The following is a 20989-nucleotide window of genomic DNA, read 5'->3' on the forward strand; positions in this document are numbered from 1 at the left end:
ACTCCTTCTTGTCATACAAGATGCAGAGATAAACTGCTTTAGGGATTTGAGAACGGAGGAAACTCTTTCATCAGGGAAGATCCAGGAAGGAGGTAGCACTGGAGCTTGGTCTTAAAGGCCAAGGGTAGGATCAGAGAAGCAGATGTCCCCTAGGTGAGCAAAATCATAGATGTAGGAAAGTGAAGTATCCAGCACAGAACACATTCAGTTTCAGCCAGTGGTGCCCAACCAGGGACTATTTTGCCCTCTAGGGGACTTCTGGCAATGTTTGGAGACAATTTTGGTTGTTACAACTTGGGAAATGCTAATGGCATCCAAAGGATACAGCCCAGAGATGCCAGTAAACATCCTGCAATAGACAAGAAGCCTTCTACAACAGAGAATTATCCAGTCCAAGATGATGCTAAAGCCAAGGCCAAGAAACCTCAGTTTCAATGCAGTGAAGTATGAGGTTAAGAAAATGTCCCCTGTTCTTCTATTCCTAAGATAAGAACGTATCGCCCTTTGCTATTTTTTCAATGAAAAACACTTTTTATCATTCATTTCAATTACAATGATGTTCTTATTTACTGAGCACTGACTATGTGCTGGGTACTGATGTTTTACATACATCATCTCATTTTATGTTCATGAGGATAAAACCCTAGAGGGGAGGTGCCATTTTATAGAGGACAGAGCTCAAACTCGACAACACCAAGGCCACGTGGCTGCCACGGTGTGGGAGGGGGAATAAACCCCAGACCCTGCACTCTCCATTCTATATTGTCTCTCCCTGAAAAAGCAGCCACCTCCTAAGTGACGTTGGAAGCCAGCCAGGCCCATTAATTTTTTGCCTGAGTAATTCAGGGTTTGTTCATCTGATTCCAAATCAGTTGGGAGAATTGTCTCACAGTTGTATCTCCAGAACTGGTAGAGTGCCTCCCACACGATAGGTGCCCAATAAAAGAGACAGAAAGGAGACCGCTAGTTGCCAACGGCTGGAGAAAGGAGGAAGGAGGAATGACTGCCAACAAATACAGTGTTTCTTTCTGAGGTGGTGAAAGTGCTCTGGAATTAGGTAGTGGTGATGGCGGAACAAATTTATGAATATAAGGACAACCACTGAATTGTTTGCCTTAAAAGGCTGAAATTTTATGGTATATTAATTATACCTCATAGATATTTCAAACATACATGCATAAATACATGTTTCAGACTTCAAATAGGGCTGTAATGTTGATGTAATATGAGGTAACACACCATCTCTGAAATTTCCTAGAGGCTGAGATATCAATACAAAAACAATAACTTGGTGACATTGCTAGATCAAACCTTTCCTGAAGGAGAGATATATATATGCATGTGTGTGTATGTGCATGGAGATATATGCAAGGATAAACTAATGAATCAGCCTAAACATCTACTAGAAGAAATCTCCATCATTGATAATCAGTTAATTCCCATGATCACTAATTATATTGCTCTTTTATGCAGAATTATAATAGAAGTATGTTCTCAATTGAGCCTTTTGACAACCCCAAGAAATAAACAGGACAGAAATTATGTTTCCCTCGTGCTTACTGTGGAGGGAAACAAGAATCTCAGGGGTTAAGCAACTTCTTTGAGGTTTAACACAGCTAGGAATTCCCTACATTCCCTGTCATAATCTTGAATTGTGCTGATCTGCTCCTCTGTACTCCATGAAAGTCTTGGCAATCTGGTGAATTCGTTCTGTCTCGGGCCAGATTGTGTGTCTGTAAAATATTACCCTTGACCAAGCCACAACATCAGACTTCAGACAGGGCTGTAGTATAAACACATCCTGTCTTAAATTTCCTAGGGGCTGAGCTCTCAAGATAAAAGCAAGAAAAACTTGCTGACATTAACATTGCTGGATCAAACCTTTCCTGATGGCCACTGTACCTTCAACTTTTTAGTTAGGTAGCTAATAAATTCTATTATTTAAGTCAGTTTGAGTTTCTTTTGAAAAAAAAAAAACCAAAAAAACAGAAAATCCAGTGTTTTGACTGATACACCATCACCCCTGTGGTTTGTATACCTGTGGTGCTCCATGGAATTAATTTGGGACCTTTTTTATTTGGTCAGGCAATGGATAATTTATTGAATGCCTGCTGTGTGCTAAAGCCCTAGGTGTGAAAACAGTGGACATATTCTTGTTTCCTTCAAGATCAGCTCCATCTGTATCTTGGTTCTAAATCCTTTTCAAATTTAGCACCTTAGACCAGATCTGGCAATGGACTGATTCTTAACATATTCAGAACAGACCTAGGGCCTGGCCCAACTTCAGCAGCAGTTTGTTCTAATGAAAACCATGATCTCTCAGTGTTATTAGTCTGTAAGCAGTAGCTCTTTGAAGATTCCTTGTTCACAGGAAGGTTTTCATTTACTTAATTAGGAGGCTATGACTTGAAGGGCTTCTGAAGCCCCCTCGGTGAGGACCAGAGGGAAGGGATTACATGAATGGTTTTTCCCTCAGCTATGACATCCAAAACATGTAAAAATGCTTGCTTTAATGCCTTCTGCCTGAAGTGAGCATAAGCTAACTCGGGGCTAAATTTTCTGCCAAAAGCTTCCGGCCAGGCGCGGTGGCTCACGCTTGTAATCCCAGCACTTTGGGAGGCCGAGGCGGGCGGATCACGAGGTCAGGAGATCGAGACCACGGTGAAACCCCGTCTCTACTAAAAATACAAAAAATTAGCCGGGCGCAGTGGCGGGCGCCTGTAGTCCCAGCTACTCGGAGAGGCTGAGGCAGGAGAATGGCGTGAACCCCGGAGGCGGAGCTTGCAGTGAGCCGAGATTGCGCCACTGCACTCTAGCCTGGGCGACAGAGCGAGACTCTGTCTCAAAAAAAAAAAAAAAAAGCTTCCACCCATATGATACTTCGTGAAACCATAGACTGGAGAGCCAGAAATAGAAGTATTTAAATCCCACCTGGCACCTTCCTAGCCTTATAATCATAAGCCAGTTACATAACCCCTTTGTGCCTCAGTCTCCACATTTACAAAATGGGAGAACTAATAGTAGCTACCTCCAAGGGTTATGATGAAAATTAAGTGACATAAGTATATAAAACATTTAGGAAAGCACTTGGCACATAATAAGGATTTGATGAATGTCAGCTATTATTAATTATCCCACACACTGAACAATCTTTCTCTCCAAGTCCCTGCCGGCCGTATGGTCTCCCTCATACTTTTATGACATGCACCCTGATGTTATGGTTATTTATGTCTGTTGTCACATCTCTTGCTACACCAGGAGCTCCTGAAGACAAAGGCCATGTTGCGTACACATCTGGTCTCCAGCCCCCAGCTTTTCTTGGAGGAAGAGACAGAGACTATGACCTTGTTTACATCTCCTTCCGCCCCCAATACTGGGTCCTGCAGAGATGCACTCCATGTCCTCACCGTTCCCACTCATCTCATCACAACAGGCACACATTATCTCACAACAAACTGTCAGCTGACAATTAAGAACAAATGGCACTTAAAGTGCCTACACCCAGGCTCCTGCTTCCCTCAGGCACCTCTGACTGCAAGCAACAGAAACAACCGTGGCAAACCTAAGCAGAAAGGGGTGTGATTGTGTGGACCCCAGGTTGCTAACAGAGTGGACCTGAAGGCTGGAGGACTGGGCTTGGCAGTAGGATCAGGATGGGGCAACAGAAACTGTGCTCCCTCCCTGTATTTCCTGAGCACCCCAATGGAAGGAGGGTACTGGACTAAAAGAATCTACTGAAGAGGCCAGGCCCTGAAACAAGAGCTCTGAGCGGTCACACAGCTAACCCTGGTCAGGTCCAACAAGATGCACCTAGGAAGGGGGATGTAACTTTCCAAATGAAAATCAGGGTGATTCAAAGTGGCGAGGGGGAATGTATGCTGTCTTAGTCCATTTGGGCCACAATAACACAATACCATAGACCAGTTGGCTTAAACAACAGACATTTATTTCTCACAATTCTGGAGGCTGGGAAGTCCGAATCAAGGCAGCTGCAGATTTGGTTCCTGGTGAGGGCTCCCTTCCTGTTTTGCAGATGACGCCTTCTTACTACGTCCCAATGGGGCAGACAGGGAGAAAATTCTGCTCTCTCTCTTTCTTGTTATAGGGGCACTAATTCCCTCATGGGAGCTCCACCCTCATGATATTCTAATTTAACTCTAATTATCTCCCAGGGCCCCTCTAAATATCAGCATATTGGGGGTTAGAGTTCTGACATATGAATTTGCAGGAAGACCCAAACATTCAGTCCATAACACAAGTGAACCTAGCAACTATCATTCATGCAACTGGGGAACTGGGAAATAATGGTGAAGAAGCTCAGAAAACCCAGAATGATAGCAGCCTGAAGGCCTGGGGTCAACCCTGACTCTGGCTCTCTGTCTGTGTGCAAGTCCTTGAGCCACTCTGAGCCTCAGTTTCCCCTTCCTGCCTCCTAGGACTGTTGTCTTGAGAATTTGAGATCATGTGTACTAAATGACAACAGACAGCACCAGCACATGATGGCCAGGCAGTGGACAGCAGTGCCTTCCCATCAGCTGGAGTAAGCCAGGCCAGTGCAGGCAAGATGGGCCAAGCACCAGTCCTCAGCAAGTAAGTCCAGCCATGCCAGAGACCTCCATGCTGGGAGCTCTGATGTTGACGTTGCCACAGGGACAGACCACTGATCCAATTTTAACTATTCTTACCAGGCCCGAGGTTCTGGCCACTTGGTTCTCAGTCTCAGTCATGCTGGAAGACTGGAAGGTGTGACTCCCTGGCAGAGAAAGGCCAGCTCTAGCAGGTGTGTGTGATCACACCTGACAGCCACCCAATCTGCAGGGCTCAGCTGAAACCTGACTTGTTGCAAGGAACTCGCTGTTCACAGGAGAGAGCTGATTGGAGGGAAATTTCTAGTGCACTGAACTCCTGTGCCTTCTGGGGCTGATTTACGGGCTCTGTGTTCACTAACATTTTGTAATATATGATGCGGTCACTGTTCTCCTTTCTCCTTCTTCCCTCTTCTCTCTTCAGCTGAAAAACTCTATTCTCTTCCTCAGTTTTGGCCGGGGTGCTCTGGGGACCTTTCCCCATCAGGATACAGAGACATCCTTTTTCTTTGTTACATCTGCAGAGCGTGCCATTGTGAGGAGGTAACATGGTTTATTTAATCCACTCCTTGTTGATGGAACCACCTCCACTTCTGGCCTCAAGTGGCCTTCCAGAAATGGAATTCTGACTGTGTTATTCTCTGGCTCAAATTCCTTCCATGGATCTCCATTGCTCTCAAGAAAAACACCAGAATCTTCCTCGTGGCATCTGAGACCTTGTGTGATGTGTGTATTTACCTCTCCACGTTCCACTCCGCTACCTCTGCTCCCACCATTCTGGCCTCCTGTCCATCCCTCCAAAGCCCTAGGCCACTCCCCACTCAAGGTTGTCCCTGCACCATGCAGTTCCCTCTGCCTGGGTTGCTATTCCACTCTCTCCCTTCCTTCAGCTGGTCATTCCCACTCATCCTCCGGGTCTCAGCTAAAGCCTCAATTCCCCAGGAAAATGTCCCCTGACCCCTGACCAAATTCCCCCATTCCACACTCTCCTGTCATCATCCACCTCCACATGTTACAGACGTAATTACACAAATGATTGCACTGCTAGCTGTTTAGTGTCTGTCCCCTCCCACCACTCCCAAAATGGACTCAAAGCCTTGCGAGAGCAGGAAACGTGTTCACTTTAATTCATTGCTGAGTCCCCAAAGCCTATAAAGTGCTTGGCACATTATTGAAATGTTCCGGGAAGGAAAGGAAAAGATGGCTGAGAGAGGGAAGAAGGATGAGAAGGAGAGAGAGGGTTGGAGAGGAGGGAAGGGGACGGAACTGGAAGAGAAGGGAGGACAGGTGAGGGGAGGAGATGAAAAGGAAATTAGAATGGATATTAGCTCCCACTTATAAGTCAGAACACATGATGTGTGGTTTTCTGTTCCTGAGCTAGTTTGCTGAGGATAATGACTTCCAGCTCCATCCATGTCCCTGCAAAGGACATGATCTCATTCCTTTTTATGGCTGCGTAGTATTCCATGGTGTATATGTACCACATTTTCTTTATCCAGTCTATCACTGATGGGCATTTGGGTTGATTCCATGTCTTTGCTATTATGAATATTGCTGCAATGAACATATGCGTGCACGTATCTTTATAACAGGATGATTTCTATTCCTTTGAGTTAATACCCAGTAATGGGATTGCTGGGGCAAATGGTATTTCCAGTTCTAGATCTTTGACAATGGCACACATTTACCTATATAACCAACCTGCACATCCTGCACATGTACCCTGGAACTTAAAAAATAAAATAAAATAATTTTTTAAATGGATATTAGCAAATTGCCTGTACCTGGCACTACGCTAGACATTGTGACGGAGGTAAAAAGAATGACAAGTAGGAAAATCTCGTTTGCAGTCTAACTGGAGATGATTCCTTTACACAAGAAAATGTAACCAGGGTTCAAGGCTGCATGATATCAGGGCCAAACACCAAAGGAGCACACCAGGCAAATAAACACATAAGAAACATGAAGGCTGTTTTGACCTATTTATAAGGCATTTCTTCAAAGGAAATGTGTAGTTCCAAATACTATATAATTAGAAGACATAATTCCTATTCCTGAAGGAAACCTTTGCACTTTAACATCTAATTTTAAATGTAAACTATCTTTATGTGGCTATTAATTTTTTTAAAAGCATTTTAATTCAAAATAAACAGTATTATGTTCCTCCCCCAAACTCATATGTAGAGTGTGGAAACTGTCAGCTGAAAGGAGAGGGCAGCAGGGCAGAGCTGTGCAAAGAGCTCCAGGAATAGGTCTGGGGTCTACTTGACTCTGCCACTCATTTGCTGGGTCATCTCAAGCAAGGCAGTTCAACCCCCACCCTAGGGGCCTCAGTTTCCCCTTCTACACAATGGAGCTGAACAAAATGATGAGTTAAGGAGGTTCAAGTTCTAACAATGGTTATCTCCCTCTGCCCTGGTTGTTTGACCCCTGTAGAGGGAAGCCCGTGTCTTGAGTCTGAGTTCTGTTTTTTCTCAAGTCTGAGCTCTGTTTTTTCTCCAGCTGCCCTGAGTTTTTTCTTTTCCTCGAAAGAGGACTACAGTGGACAGTAGAGGGGTGATTCCATCAGAGGTTTCTACAGAGTTTGCAAAGTCATAGCCTTCCCTAGCCTTTCCTCTGCTGATGTGGATACCCCAGAGGAAGCACCTAGCAAATGTTTTCTCAGTGAGTGAAATGAATAAATAAATTAGCTAATGGATCTTTCCCACTGAAGCTAACCAGCTTAACCAGCACCCTGCACAGGATGGACATATATCCAATGCCTCTGGTCTTGCATTCCATCGCTTTTTTGGAATCAGGTTCATTATTAATCCAATAAAATATTTATGGAGCATCTATGATGAACCAGGCACAGAAAATACAGCATTGAACAAATAAATCCAAGCAGGCTCTTAAAACACAAATCAGGCCATGTCACTCCTCTGTGGAAAATCCTCCAATGGTTTCCCATTGCAATGTAAGATTCCAACTCTGCACCATGGCCTTCAAGGTCTTGCCCAAGGCTTCCTTTCTGACATTGTCTTGTGTCATCATACCCATTGCCCCTATGCCAGCCACACTGGCCCAGCTGGGATCAGCTAAATCATGGCCAACCCTCAGACCCAACTCTCATGGGAGAAAGAAAAATACTGTTTGTTGATGTAACGTGCTGAGACCTGGGGGTGGGGGGAGTATTTGTTATGCAGCATTATTGCCATAATAGCTGACTAGTACAGAGTACTGCCATTTACTAAATACATAATTTTAGGAAAGTCATCTAACCTCTTTGAACTTCAGTATGCTTTTAAAGATACATTCATGTCTTCCCAACTGACCTCATGTAGTGACTGTGGAACAACAGATGAAAAGGGCTTTGAAAACTGTAAAAGCCTATTGCAAATATAAGACAGCATCATAAGCACCAGTCTTGCCAGCCCAGACCCAGGGGAAAGTCTGTTGCTGTCCTGACAACAGAGCATGACTCAGCAGTCCAACACCAGGCCATCTATTATGAAGACATATTGTGTCCAGCACATACCCACTCTGAACTGAGGCCCACACTCTGGGCAAATTTCCTCCTGGCATGCCAAAGCAGAGATTTGGGCTTCAGGGGGAAATTTCCACAAGCCAGGAATCAAAAGAGATTTTTACTCCTAAGACTTTATCTGAGAGAAACAATCACAGGTGCACACAAGGTTGGAAGTACAAGGATATCCATTAGAATTTTGTTTATAATGATGAAAAATGGAAAGCAACCTAGACGTCCAACAACAGAAACTAGATAAATCCATGGTGTACATCCATGCAATGGAATACCACACTACCTTTAAGATATTGTCAGATGATAATGGTTTTGCAAATAATGCTCCTTGGAAGCCTACAGGAGATTCACAGAAGTGATGTCGGGGCCCATTTGGGCAAAAGAATGTAGCAACTAGACAGCATTTTGTTTCCTCTACTTCTGCTTCAACCAATTAAACTGCTTTTATCTGTGTTATGAACTGAATGTGCACTACCAAATTCATATATTGAAGCCCTCATCCCCATTGCGGTGGTATTTGCAGGTGGAGCCTTGGGGAGGTCATTAGGCTTAAATAAGGTCTTGAGAGTTGAGTCCCCTTGCTGGTATTAGTGTCTTTTCAAGAAGAGAAATAGACCAGAGCTCTCTCTGTCTCCAGATCATGTAAGGACACACAAGAAGGTGGCCATCTGCAAGCCAGGAAGAGAGCCCTCATTAGGAAATTCAAACCCAGCACCTTGATCTTGGACTTCCAGCCCCAAGAACTGTGAGAAGAAAAAAAATATATGCTTGTTGTTTAACCCTCTTAGTCTATAGTATTTTGTTATAGAAGCCTGTTATAGACTGAATGTTTACGTACCTCCCCCCAAATTCATATGTTGAAATCCTACCCCTCAACGTGATCCTATTAGAACATGGTGCCTTTGGGAGGTAATTAGGATTAGATGAGGTCATAAAGGTGTGAAGCCTTCGTGAATGGGATTAGTGTCCTTATAAGAGTTCTGGTAAAGGTTACTTCCCTCTGCTCCCTGCCATGTGAGGACACAGAGAAGTCAGCAGTCTGCAGCCCAGAAGAGGACTTTCACCAGAATCCAACCACGCTGGCACCCTGATCTCAGACTTCCAGCCTCCAGAATCGTGAGAAACAAATGTCTGTTGTTTATAAGCCACCCACTCTATGGTATTTTATTATGGCAGCCTGAACTGATGAAGACACAGCCCAAGCAGACTAAGAAAATCAGTTATAAATTATATTTCCAAGCCCTATGCTTGTAGAAAGGGTTCAAAAGAGGCTAAAAGAAGTTTGAAAGACATTGCTGGAGAAGAATGTCAAGGTGCCTCTGCTGAGCTGTGAAAGGGAGTCACCGATGACAAAACAGCATTTATTAATACAATATGATTTCATTTTGTAAGGGAGAGGGAGGGAGGGAAGGGGGGAGAAGAGAGTAGATGAATACTCTCCAAAATGTTACCTGTGTTTATCTGTAGGTGTTAAGAGTAAAGGTTATTTTTCATTCCTTCTTTCAGTTTATCTAAACATTCTAAATGCTTGGTGATGAATATATATACATTATTGTTAATAAACTTATATATCTATAACTTCATCTAGATTTCATATATAACTGAAAAATAATGCACAAATACACAATTTTTAACTTTAGATTTGGGGGGTATGTAGGTATTTTGTGTAATGGTGGAGATTGGGCTTCTAGTGTACCCATCACCCAAATACTGAACACTTTACCCAATAGGTAATTTTTCAAAGCTCAGCTCCCTCCCATTCTCCCCGCTTTTGGAGTCCCCAGTGTCCATTATTGCCATCTTTATGACCATGTCTACCCATTATTTACCTCCCACTTACAAGTGAGAACATGATATTTGATTTTCTGTTTCTGAGTTAGTTGACTTAGGATAATGGCCTCGAGCTGCATCCATGTTGCTGCAAAGGACATGATTTCATTCTTTTTATGGCTGCATAGCAGTCCACAGTGTAAACATACCACATTTTCTTTATCCAATCAACCATTAATGGACACTTAGGCTGGTTCCATGATGGCTATTATGAGTAGTGCTGAAATAAACATGAATGCAGATGTATTTTTTATATAATGATTTCTTTCCTTTCAGGCAAATACAGAGTGGTGTTATTGCTGGGTCCAATGGTAGTTCTATTTTTAGTTCTTTGAGATATCTCTATACTGTTTCTCATAAGCGTTAAACTAATTTACATTCTCACCAACAGTGTACAAATGTTCCCTTTTCTCCACATCCATGCCAACATCTGTTGTTTTCTGATTTTTTAATAATAGCCATTCTGACAGGTGTAAGGCGTAGCTCAGGGTGGCTTTAATTCACATTTCTCTAATGATTCGTGCTTATTAGCCACTTGTATGTCTTCTTTTGAGAAATGTCTGTCATGCCCTTTGCCCAGTTTTTAATGGGGTTGTTTGTTTGTTTCTTGTTGAGTTGTTTTAGTTACTTGTAGATTCTTGATATTACTCTTTTGTCAGAGACATAATTTACAAATATTTTCTCCCATTCTGTAGGTTGTCTGTGTTCTCTGTTGATTATTTATTTTGCTGTGCAGAAGCTTTTTAATTAAAGTAAGTCTCATTTCTCTATTTTTGGTTTTGTTGCTTTGGCTTTTTGGGTCTTCATCATAAATTATTCACTTAGGCCAATGTCCAGAAGAGTTTTCCCTAGGTTTTCTTCTAGGATTTTTATAGTTCCAGGTCTTAGATTTAAGTCCTTAATTCATCTTGAGTTAATTTTTGCATATGGTGAGAGTTTAGATGTCAGTTTTATTTTTTATTTTTCTGCATGTGGCTAGCCAATTCTCCCAGTACCATTTATTTAAAAGGGTGTCCTTTCCCCATTTTTTTTTTTTACTTTGTTGAAGGTAAGTTGACTGTAGGTATGTGGCTTTATTTCTGGGTTCTGTATTTGTTTTATTGATCTGTGTATCTATTTTTGTACCAGTACCATGCTCACATTTTTTTTTTTTTTTTTGCCTATAATAAATAAGTAAGTCATGAGAAAAAGCAAACTCAAGGTCTTTAGGACAAGAGTTTCTCTCTAGGAATGCAACCCTTCCACTCTACCCCAGTGGGAAACACACTCAGAGGCACATCAACCCAAAGACTGAATGTGCCGGTTATTCTCTAGGGTGTGTTGATCACCAACCAGTCTGGAGGGAAGGCCATTGGTTGGAGGGGTCACTTGGCAAGAAAATGAGGAAGCAATGGCCCTTAAGTGAACCAAACTATGGAAGAGAAAAAATACTTGTGTCTGGGAATTGGTGGAATCCAGCCAATCCTGACATGCCCATTGTCTAGAGCCTTTGTCAGGGACAGCAGAGACAATCCCACAGGAAATAAAAGTAAAGATGTAGAAGGAGGCTTACAAAACTCTCAGAGAGAAACCAGTGGAAACACTAGGCAGGAGAAAAAAAAACACAGCAATGCACGCCTCCTGGCTTCAGTTTTGTCATCTATTAAAAGGAGATGATCCTGCACCAGGCTATTGTGAGGAAATACAACAAATAATATTGTGTGGAACTGTGCATCACATACCGAGTGCATAGTAGATGCCCAATAAATGCATTTATGCATTCTCTGCCCTCTGGATATGGAAATAATACATGTGCACATGAGAAAATGAGTGATAATAGCATAGTGCTTAATATTGTGGCCTTTGGAATTAGGATCCCCAGGCTGTAATCCCCGTTTCACTGGTTAATGGCTGTGTAACTCAAGATGTGCCACGTACCCTCTACAACTGTTTCCTCATCTTTAAAATAAAAATGATAGTAATATGTATTCCATAGAATGTATTTTAGGATTAAATAAGGTAAAAATATCAAATAGCATAAAATCTATTCAGCCCTTAATATGTTCCTAAGAATTAGCTGCCATTATTATTCATTAAAATGTCTAAGAATCAAGGAAAAAGTTCTATTTCTACCAAGCTACATGGAAGGTGTCAAGAGGAACTAAGGGAATAACCTGTTCTCCATCGAACCCTCCACACACACACTGTTCTCCATGAAATCTTCCAACCACACGTACGTGATTCCCCATATAATCTTCCAACCACACAAATCCAAACATATCACCCTTTATTTAAAGTCATTCAATGGCTCCCCATTGCCCTCAAGATAAAATCTGAGTTCTGTATGCCCATGTTTCTGTCTAAATTTGGCCCACATTTGCTGTTTCATAAATTGTTATTTGCCCACGTGCTCCCTATGCCATGTTTAGACACTTCTACTTCCTTGGGCACACCACATCTCTACGCCTTTGCACAGGCTATTCCTGCTGCTCAGCCATGCCCTTCCTGAGGCCTATTTCCTCATTTTCCACATCTTCAGTCCAACCTTGTCTTCCTGCAAACTCATCCTTCAAGTCTTAAATCATCTCGCCACTTCTGCTGAGTGGACTTCGCTGTTAATTCCTTGATATGGTTTGACTCTGTGACTCCACCCAAATCTCATCTAAAATTGTAATCCCCACATCTTGAGGGAGGGACCTGGTTGGAGGTGACTGGGTCTTGGGGGCAGTTTCCCCCATGCTGTTCTCACGACAGTGAGTTCTCACAAGAGCTGATGGTTTTAAAGTGTGGCACTTCCTAGCTCTTTCTTTCTCTCCTGCTGCCCTATGAAGAAGGTGCTTTCTTCCCCTTTGCCTTCCACCATGATTGTCAGTTTCCTGAGGCCTCCCAAGCCATGTGAAACTGTGAGTCGATTAAACCTCCTTTCTTTATAAATTACCCAGTCTCAAGTAGAATCTTTACAGCAGTGTGAGAATGAACTAATACACTCCCCCACTGTCTCAGACTGACACAATATCTTATCTAACATTTCTCAGCAAGCCTGAGCCCCAAGTCTGTCTCTACCTGTAGGCAGTAAGAGAGTAACAGGTCTTATTTATGCCTACTTGATGCTCATTAGGTCCTCTAGGAATGAGAGATTACAATAAACCAATGAATCAAATATTCTATCAATCAATGTCCTTATGCCTTCTGTTGGTTAAGAGCGCTTGGAGTTAGGTGTCTGGGTTCAAAGTCCATCCAAGCACTGAATGAACAAGGCATCCTTTGGCCAATAGCCTCATCTTTCTGTGCCTCAGGTTCTCATCTACCAAATGGGCTCAACATAGTTCCACATTGCATTGTCATGAAGAATAATCAGTCAATGTCTGCAAAGCACTCCAAACAATGCCTAGCACAGAGTAGGCACTATTTGAGCTTTGGCCTATATAAGCTTTGGCTGTTTTTTATTGTTGTTGTTTGGGTGGGGGGGTTTGTTTTTCTTTTTGGTTTTACTTTTTTTTAAGCTTCCTCTCAAGGGCCACCTCCTCAAAGAGATGTCCCCTGACCACTCTATCTAAAAGAGACATCCCACACACATCACCTTCTGTTCCTTTGTTCTTCTTTATTTTTTCACAGCCCTTATCTTCCTGAAGTTGCACACTTTACTATTTATTTACATATTAGTTATTAGTCTTTCCCATTAGCATGTAAGTCAGGGGCTGTGCCTGCCTCATACACAGTGCTAAAACAGACTCAGTACATAGTAGGTGTTCAATAAATATTTGTGAAAGGAAGAGGGGGCAGAAAGGAGGACAATGTATTAATCGTTCTCACACTGCTATAAAGCTACTACCTGAGACTGGGTAATTTATGAAGAAAAGAGGGTCAATTGACTCACAGTTCTGCATGGCTGGGGAAGACTCAGGAAACTTACAATCATGGGGAAGGTGAAGGAGAAGCCAGGCATGTATTCGATGGCAGCAGAAGGGAGAGAGAGTGAAGGAGGAAGTGCCATTTTTAAAACCATCAGATCCCGTGAGAACTCACTCATATCACTAAAACAGCATAGAGGAAACCACCCCCATGATCCACTCACCTCCCACCAGGTCCCTCCCTTGACACATGGGGATTACAGTTTGGATTACAATTCAAGATGAGATTTGGACCGGGACACAGAGCCAAACCACATCAGATGATGTCAATTCTGACTCTAAGGAACAAAGGATTCTAATAGGAGGACACTGAAGACAGAGGGGATTATCCCAATATATCAATGGATAAAAACTGGGGAAGACTCAACCACACATCAGCTGAAGGGCCCTCTGGGAGATCCTCCACATTTATGAGGAGGGACCGTGCCACAGGGCTGCCAGAGGAGATACACAGGCCCAGTGGAGACATTCAATTCCAGCCTAAACAGGTCATGGAAAGTTCTCTGGAGACCAAGAATCATTTTGATGAAGCAATTCCACCTTGGGAAAGCACGCCCTGCAGTGCTGCTGTTTCCCCAGGATTTTGTATTAATTAGCTCCTGGCCTAAGGCATTATATGTTAATTGCTCTCAATTGAAAAATTCCATGTTTATGTTTGCATTAGCAAAAGCTAGGGGGATGTGTTATTAAAAAAAAAAAAAAATCACTTAAGTCCCTAAGACACTGCCTCCACCTTCCAGGGTAGACCAGTTGCACAGACCTGCAGAATACCAAGTAGCATCTTCAAATGCCATATTGACATGCATATGTTCCTCTCTTCCAATTGTAAGAAAAAAATAAATGTTTGGTTTTGTTTTTCCTCCTTCTGCATATTTCTCCATCTTTAGCCTCTGATGCAGGAGTGTTTCATACTCCAAGCTCTCTGAAGTGAAGTTCCCTGCTCCACCCCAACCCCTAACAAAGCTTCTTCCTTTAAAGACAAAGTATCTAGAGGTGAGTGGTGAAGGCAGGGAAAAATCACTGGAAAAAGAATTCTTCTCTAACCAGGAGAGAAATTGAACTATAGAGGACACACTGTTGGTTCCTCCCCCAGATCGTTTTACCAGGCAGGTACACCCCTCCCCCACCACCATCCCCAGCCAATATGAGTACTGGCTGCTAACAGTTCACAGCTGATTTTTTTTCTAGAGCAGAGGTCAGCGAAGTACAGTCCATGGGCCAAGTCCAGCCCAACACCTGTTTTTGCAAATAATGTTTTATTGGAACACAGCCATGCCTATTTGTATATATTTTATCTGTGACTGCTTCACCTCTACAACTGCAGAGTGGAGTAACTACAACAGAGACTGTACACCCTGCAAAGCTGAGAATATTTACAGTCTGGTCTTTTATAGAAAAAGTGTGTCAACATCTACTCCCCAGTGATGTTGCCCAAGAGAAACATAATGAGAGCTACAAGCATGAGCCAGGTATGTAAGTTCAACTTTTCCTTTTGCCTCCTTTTTTTTTTTTTTTTTTTGAGAGGGAGTCTTGCTCTGTCACCCAGGCTGGAGTGCAGTGGTGAGATCTTGGCTTACTGCAACCTCCACCTCCAGGGCTCAAGCAATTCTCCTGCCTCAGTCTCCCAAGTAACTGGGATTACAGGTGCCGGCCATGACACCTGGCTAATTTTTGTATTTTAGTACAGACAGGGTTTCACCATGTAGGCCAGGCTGGTCTCGAACCCCTGATCTCAAGTGATCCACCCACCTCAGCCTCCCAAAGTGCTAGGATTACAGGTGTGAGTTCAACTTTTCAAGTAGCCACATTTAAAAAAAAAAAAAAAAAATTAAAAGGGCCAGGTGCGGTGGCTCACGCCTGTAATCCCAGCACTTTGGGAGGCCAAGGCGGGCAGATCACAAGGTCAGGAGATCGAGATCATCCTGGCCAACATGGCAAAACCCCATCTCTACTAAAAATACAAAAAAAAAAAAAAATTAGCCAGCCATGGTGGCTAATAACCCCAGCTACTCAGGAGGCTGAGGCAGGAGAATCACTTGAACCCGGGAGGCAGAGGTCGTAGTGAGCCGAGATCATGCCATTGCACTCCAGCCTGGCAACAGAGTGAGACTCCGTCTCAAAAAAAAAAAAAAAAATTAAACGGTCATATGGTAGATCTATTTTTTGTTTTTTGAGGAACCTCCATACTGTTTTCCATAGTAGCTGTACTAATTTACATTCCCACTAACAGTGCACTAGAATTCCTTTTTCTCCACATCCTCACCAGCATCTGCTATTTTTTACCCTTTTGATAACAGCCATTTTAACTGGGGTGAAATGATTTCCATTGTGATTTTGAGATGCATTTCCCAGGGGAATCCCACTGCTGGGTATATATGCAAAAGAAAAGATATCAGTATATCAAAGAGATATATGCACTCGTTTGTTTATTGTGGCACTATTCACAATAGCCAATATATGGAATCAACGTAAATGTCTATCAAAGAACGAACAGATAGAGAAAATATGGTATAGATACACAGAGGAATATTACTCAGCCATTAAAAAGAATGAAATCCTGTCATTTGCAGCAACATGGATAGAATTCAAAGACATTATGTTAAGTGAAATAAGTCAGGCACAGAAAGACAAATTATTGCATGTTCTCACCCATATGTGGGAACTAAAAAAGTTTATCTCAAAGAGCTAGAGAAAAGAATGTTGTTTACCATAGGCTGTGACAAGTAGTGGGGAGGTGGAAATGAAGAAAAGTTGGTTAATGGGTACAAAACTGCAGCTAGATAGGAGTAAGTTCTACTGTTCAATAGCACAGTAGCGTAACTATAATTAATAACAATTTATTGCATATATCAAAATAGCTAGAAGAGAAAATTTGGAATGGTCCCAACACAAAGAAGTAATAAATGTTTGAGGTGATGGATGTCCTAATTACTATTATTTATTACATATTGTATGCATGTATTGAAATATCATAAGTACCCCATAAATATGTACAATTATTATGCATCAATTAAAAAGATAAAATAATATAAAAAATAAGTGAAATTAATTTTAATGTCATGATGTTTTATTTAACCCAGTATATTCATATTATCACGTCAAACATGTAATCAATTTTTTAAAATTATTAATGATGTTGACATCTATTTTTTCAACTAAGCCTTCAAAATCTGGTGTGTATTTTCCACTTACAATGCGCCTTGATTCAGACTAGCCACATGTCACATGCTTTGTAGCCACATGTGGCTAGGGGCTGACATTTTGGAAAGGCCTGATCTAAAGTGTACCGCTTGGTTGAATAGGAGGTGCCTCACCCAAACGTTTTACCTCCCTCTCCTCAAGGGGCAGTCCACAGCCAATGACAACTGACATGGAGAAATAAAAGGCCAACCCCATTGCCTCAAAGTGGGGCCGACTGTGGTGCAGTTCATGCTCTACAGCTGCCCGTGGAATCAGGCTGTGGCTGAGCTCCAGTGGAGACCTCGTTCTTGACTCACTTGCTTCCTTGCCCACTCTCGCAGCCACCACTCCCTTCCAGATCTTTCCTGCTAGTACTCCTATAATACATGCTTTGCACAAGAATTCCTATCTCAGGCTCTGCTCCCAGGGAACTTTCTTAATACAGGGAGAGAAGGGTACAAATATCTACTGAGTACCTATCATGCAACAGATACTTAATTGCCATTATCTCATCCTACCACACAGCCATGCGGTGGGAAATATCACCAATATTTTAAAGATAAGGAAACTAACACAGGTGAGTATATCCAGCCACACAGTGAAATATTATGAGATTATTTGAAATTATATTACAAAGGTATATAATAATATTTAAATGCTTATGGCATAATGTTGGTTTACTGGGAAAAATAAGACAAAAATGCATGGTGCGAATATGTGTTTTTTCAGATATGAAAAATCCTAGAAGGATATTGCTTCTTTTTTTTTTTTTTTAAATCCTAGAAGGATATTGCTATGGTCTGGATATCTGTGTCCCACCCCAGCTTCATACATTGAAATTCTAGGCCCCAAAGTGATGATATTAAGAAGTAGGGCCTTCAGACGTGATTAGCTCATGAAGGTGGAGCCCTTGTGAATGGGATTAATGCCTGTATGAGACAGATCCTAGGGAGCTTGTTTCTCCCTTCCACCGTGTGAGGACACAAGAAGAAGTCAACGTATATGAGAAACGGGCCCTCACCAGACACTGAATCTGCTGGCACCTTAATCTTGGACTTCCCAGTCTCCAAACTCTGAGAAACAAACTTCTTTTGTGTATGAGCTACTCAGTCATGGTATTTTGTTATAGCAGCTCAAACAAACTAAGACAGGAATATACTACAATGTTGTTAATAACTTACTTGAGGCACTTAGAATTAATGGTTGTTGGTTTTTCTTCTACTTTCTACCATTCTGTATTTTCCAGTTTTTCCAGGGTGAATAAGGGCTCCTTTACTGATGAGAGTGGCTCTCCTTGAGTGCAGTATCATATAATAGTTCAAGAGCTTGGTTTTGTTTAGAAATAGTCAAACCAGGGTTTAAATCCTAGCTCTGCCACTTTCAAGATCTATGACCCTGAGCAAATGAGGAAACGTCTCTAAACTTCAATTTTCAGATATGTAAAAGGGCTAATGACATAGATATCATAGAGGCATTATAAAGATTAAACTAAGCACTTTAAACACAAATCCTGGCACACAATTTGTTTGGCACACATTGCCTAGTACACAGTCTGTTCTTACTAGGGAAAACAATATATGGAGGCTACCTAGCCCCAAAGGCTACAGTGTTTATCCAACCCTATGCTTTCTCGAATGCGATCCACAGATTCCCGTCATGATCTTCTAAACCCTGTCGATTCAGGTGGCCCCAGGTTTGGCAACAGAACCCACAGCCGGCAATTTTGAATCAAGGAACAGTGTCTACTCAGGGGGATCACTGTTGCTCCCATCTTTGTAAAATTATACCGTTTGTGCTCTATTTCTCAGGGGAACCAGGCCTCCATTTCACAGCTGTACACTCATACCTTCAAGGGGCAGGGAGTTCTTTCCTTCGTGTGATTAATGAGACTTAAATTGGCCCAGTGATAGATGAGTTATCCTAAAGGCATCGAATATTTAAAACTGAATTCTCCTTTGACAAAAATAGCCCGTGGATTTCAAGAGCTGCTGTCCCGATGTCCCTGTTAGCCACCACGTGATGTCTCCCCATGCTGAATGAATTCTTGCTAAGTATTCACCAACATCGAGGACTGAGATATCCTTTTCTCCTTTTGCTGCTCTGATGAAGGCAAAGTGTGTGCTTTACATCTTTATCTTAAGTGACCAGACTTGTTTATAGCTGCTCCAAATAATTACATTGGAATGCATTTGCGTTTAGCACACCCCAGACCATGCACTCCTCTGATTAAGGGTTTCTAAACGGAATTCTTCCCTGGAAATGAGACTTAAGTGGATTTCTTCACTTAAACAAGCTACTGTCCCAGATATCCACGCGGTCCTTGGAGAGAAGGATCTGTACCGTATCACGCTTGTTTGCTATAGTCATATACCTTTTTCCAGGCATACTTGCTTCTCTTGTCCCTGTGTTAACCCACTAGTCCTTGAAGGTCTTCCAGATTTCTCACCTCTAACCCAAACCTCACCATTTCCCCACATCCCAGAGTAAGAGTAACACCCACCGTGGGACCACCCAGATTACACTGAACCTCTCTTCTTTCTCTGATTCCCCTAGACCAAGCGCTAGGAAACCTTTTCTTAAAAGGCCAGAGAGTGAATGTGTTAGGCTTTGAAGGCCATGCAGTCACTGCCACAATGACTCAACTCTGCTGTTGCAGCACAAAAAGCCATAGACAATACGTGCAACAATGAGCATGTCTGTGTTCTAATAAAACTTTATTTACAATAATAGGGGGCAAGCAGGAATTCCCCCATGGGCTGTAGTTGCTGCCTCCTGTCCTAGAGAACTGCAATGGCCATGCAGTGCCCTACTCAAATGCCCTTCACCAGCTGTTGAGAACGTTAGCGGCTAATGGCTCACAGCTGCCCCCTTCTCCACCATGGCTATCAAGAATGTCTCTTCTAGGAAGTTACTTGGCCCCTAACCTCCAGCAAGAGGGACAGCCAGAGCCAGGGACTGACTGACACAAAAGTTCAAAACACCAGCCACTTGCCTCAAATCAGGACCAACTTGGTGTTACAATCCATGTTCCAGAACTTCCTCTGTTATCAAGCTGCAGCTTGTCTCTAACCAAGACTATCTCCTTGCTTGCCTCTGTTCCCCTGCCCTACCCTCCTTCCTTGCTCTCCTCCTTCTAAGAGAATCTCCCCAATAAATTAAATGGCCCAAATCCTTGACTCAGGCTTTACTTCCAGGAAACACAATCTAGCTCCATGCTGGTATTGTCTTTTTTCTTGGTTCCCTTATGCTTTCAAGTTGTATCTTTCCCAATAAGACTATGAGATTCTATAGCCAAGACAATCCTAAGCAAAAAAAAACAAAGCTGGAGGCATCACACTACCTGACTTCAAACTATACTACAAGGCTACAGTAACCAAAACAGCATGGTACTGGTACCAAAACAGATATATAGACCAATGGAAAACAATAGAGACCTCAGAAATAACACCACACATCTACAACCATCTGATCTTTGACAAACCTGACAAAAACAATCAATGGGGAAAGGATGTACTATTCAATAAATGGTGCTGGGAAAACAGGCTAGCCAACTCATGTAACAACCTCCACCTCCCAGGTTCAAGCGGTTCTCATGCTTCAGCCTCTCAAGTAGCTGGGATTACAGGTGTGTACCACCACATCTGGCTAATTTTTGTATTTTTAGTAAGGTTTTGCCATGTTGGCCAGGCTGGTCTCAAACTCCTGTCCTCAAGTGATCCACCTGTCTCAGCCTCCCAAAGTGCTCATCTCCTTGCTCTGAGGGAGCCAGGACGTGTGAGCCACCACACCTGGCCATATTCTCATTCTTAAAAGGAGATGGGTTTGTATATAGAACATTTAACGAGTGCTTATAATAAGCCAAGTACTCTACATATATCATCTCATTTAAATCCCAAAACAACCCTATAAGATATTATCATTCCAATTTTTCAGTTGGGAAAACTAAGGCCCAGGGAGGTGAACTACCTTGTTCAAGGCCACAT

At 42.4% G+C, this 20989-nt stretch overlaps 1 protein-coding gene and 1 long non-coding RNA gene across 3 annotated transcripts in view; one reads left to right on the top strand and one right to left on the bottom strand.

Moving 5' to 3' along the window:
• The window catches only part of SHISA9 (shisa family member 9), a 339083-nt gene that overhangs the window by 274237 nt on the left and 43857 nt on the right, over positions 1-20989 (bottom strand). The window lies entirely within an intron of this gene.
• On the top strand, positions 10552-15296 carry LOC131382371 (uncharacterized). The gene is made up of 3 exons (XR_009211788.1): positions 10552-10688; positions 14714-14819; positions 15221-15296. It is a non-coding gene; the product is annotated as an uncharacterized LOC131382371 (long non-coding RNA).

Source organism: Hylobates moloch, unplaced genomic scaffold, assembly GCF_009828535.3.
Source record: "Hylobates moloch isolate HMO894 unplaced genomic scaffold, HMol_V3 SCAFFOLD_23, whole genome shotgun sequence".
NCBI lineage: Eukaryota > Metazoa > Chordata > Mammalia > Primates > Hylobatidae > Hylobates > Hylobates moloch.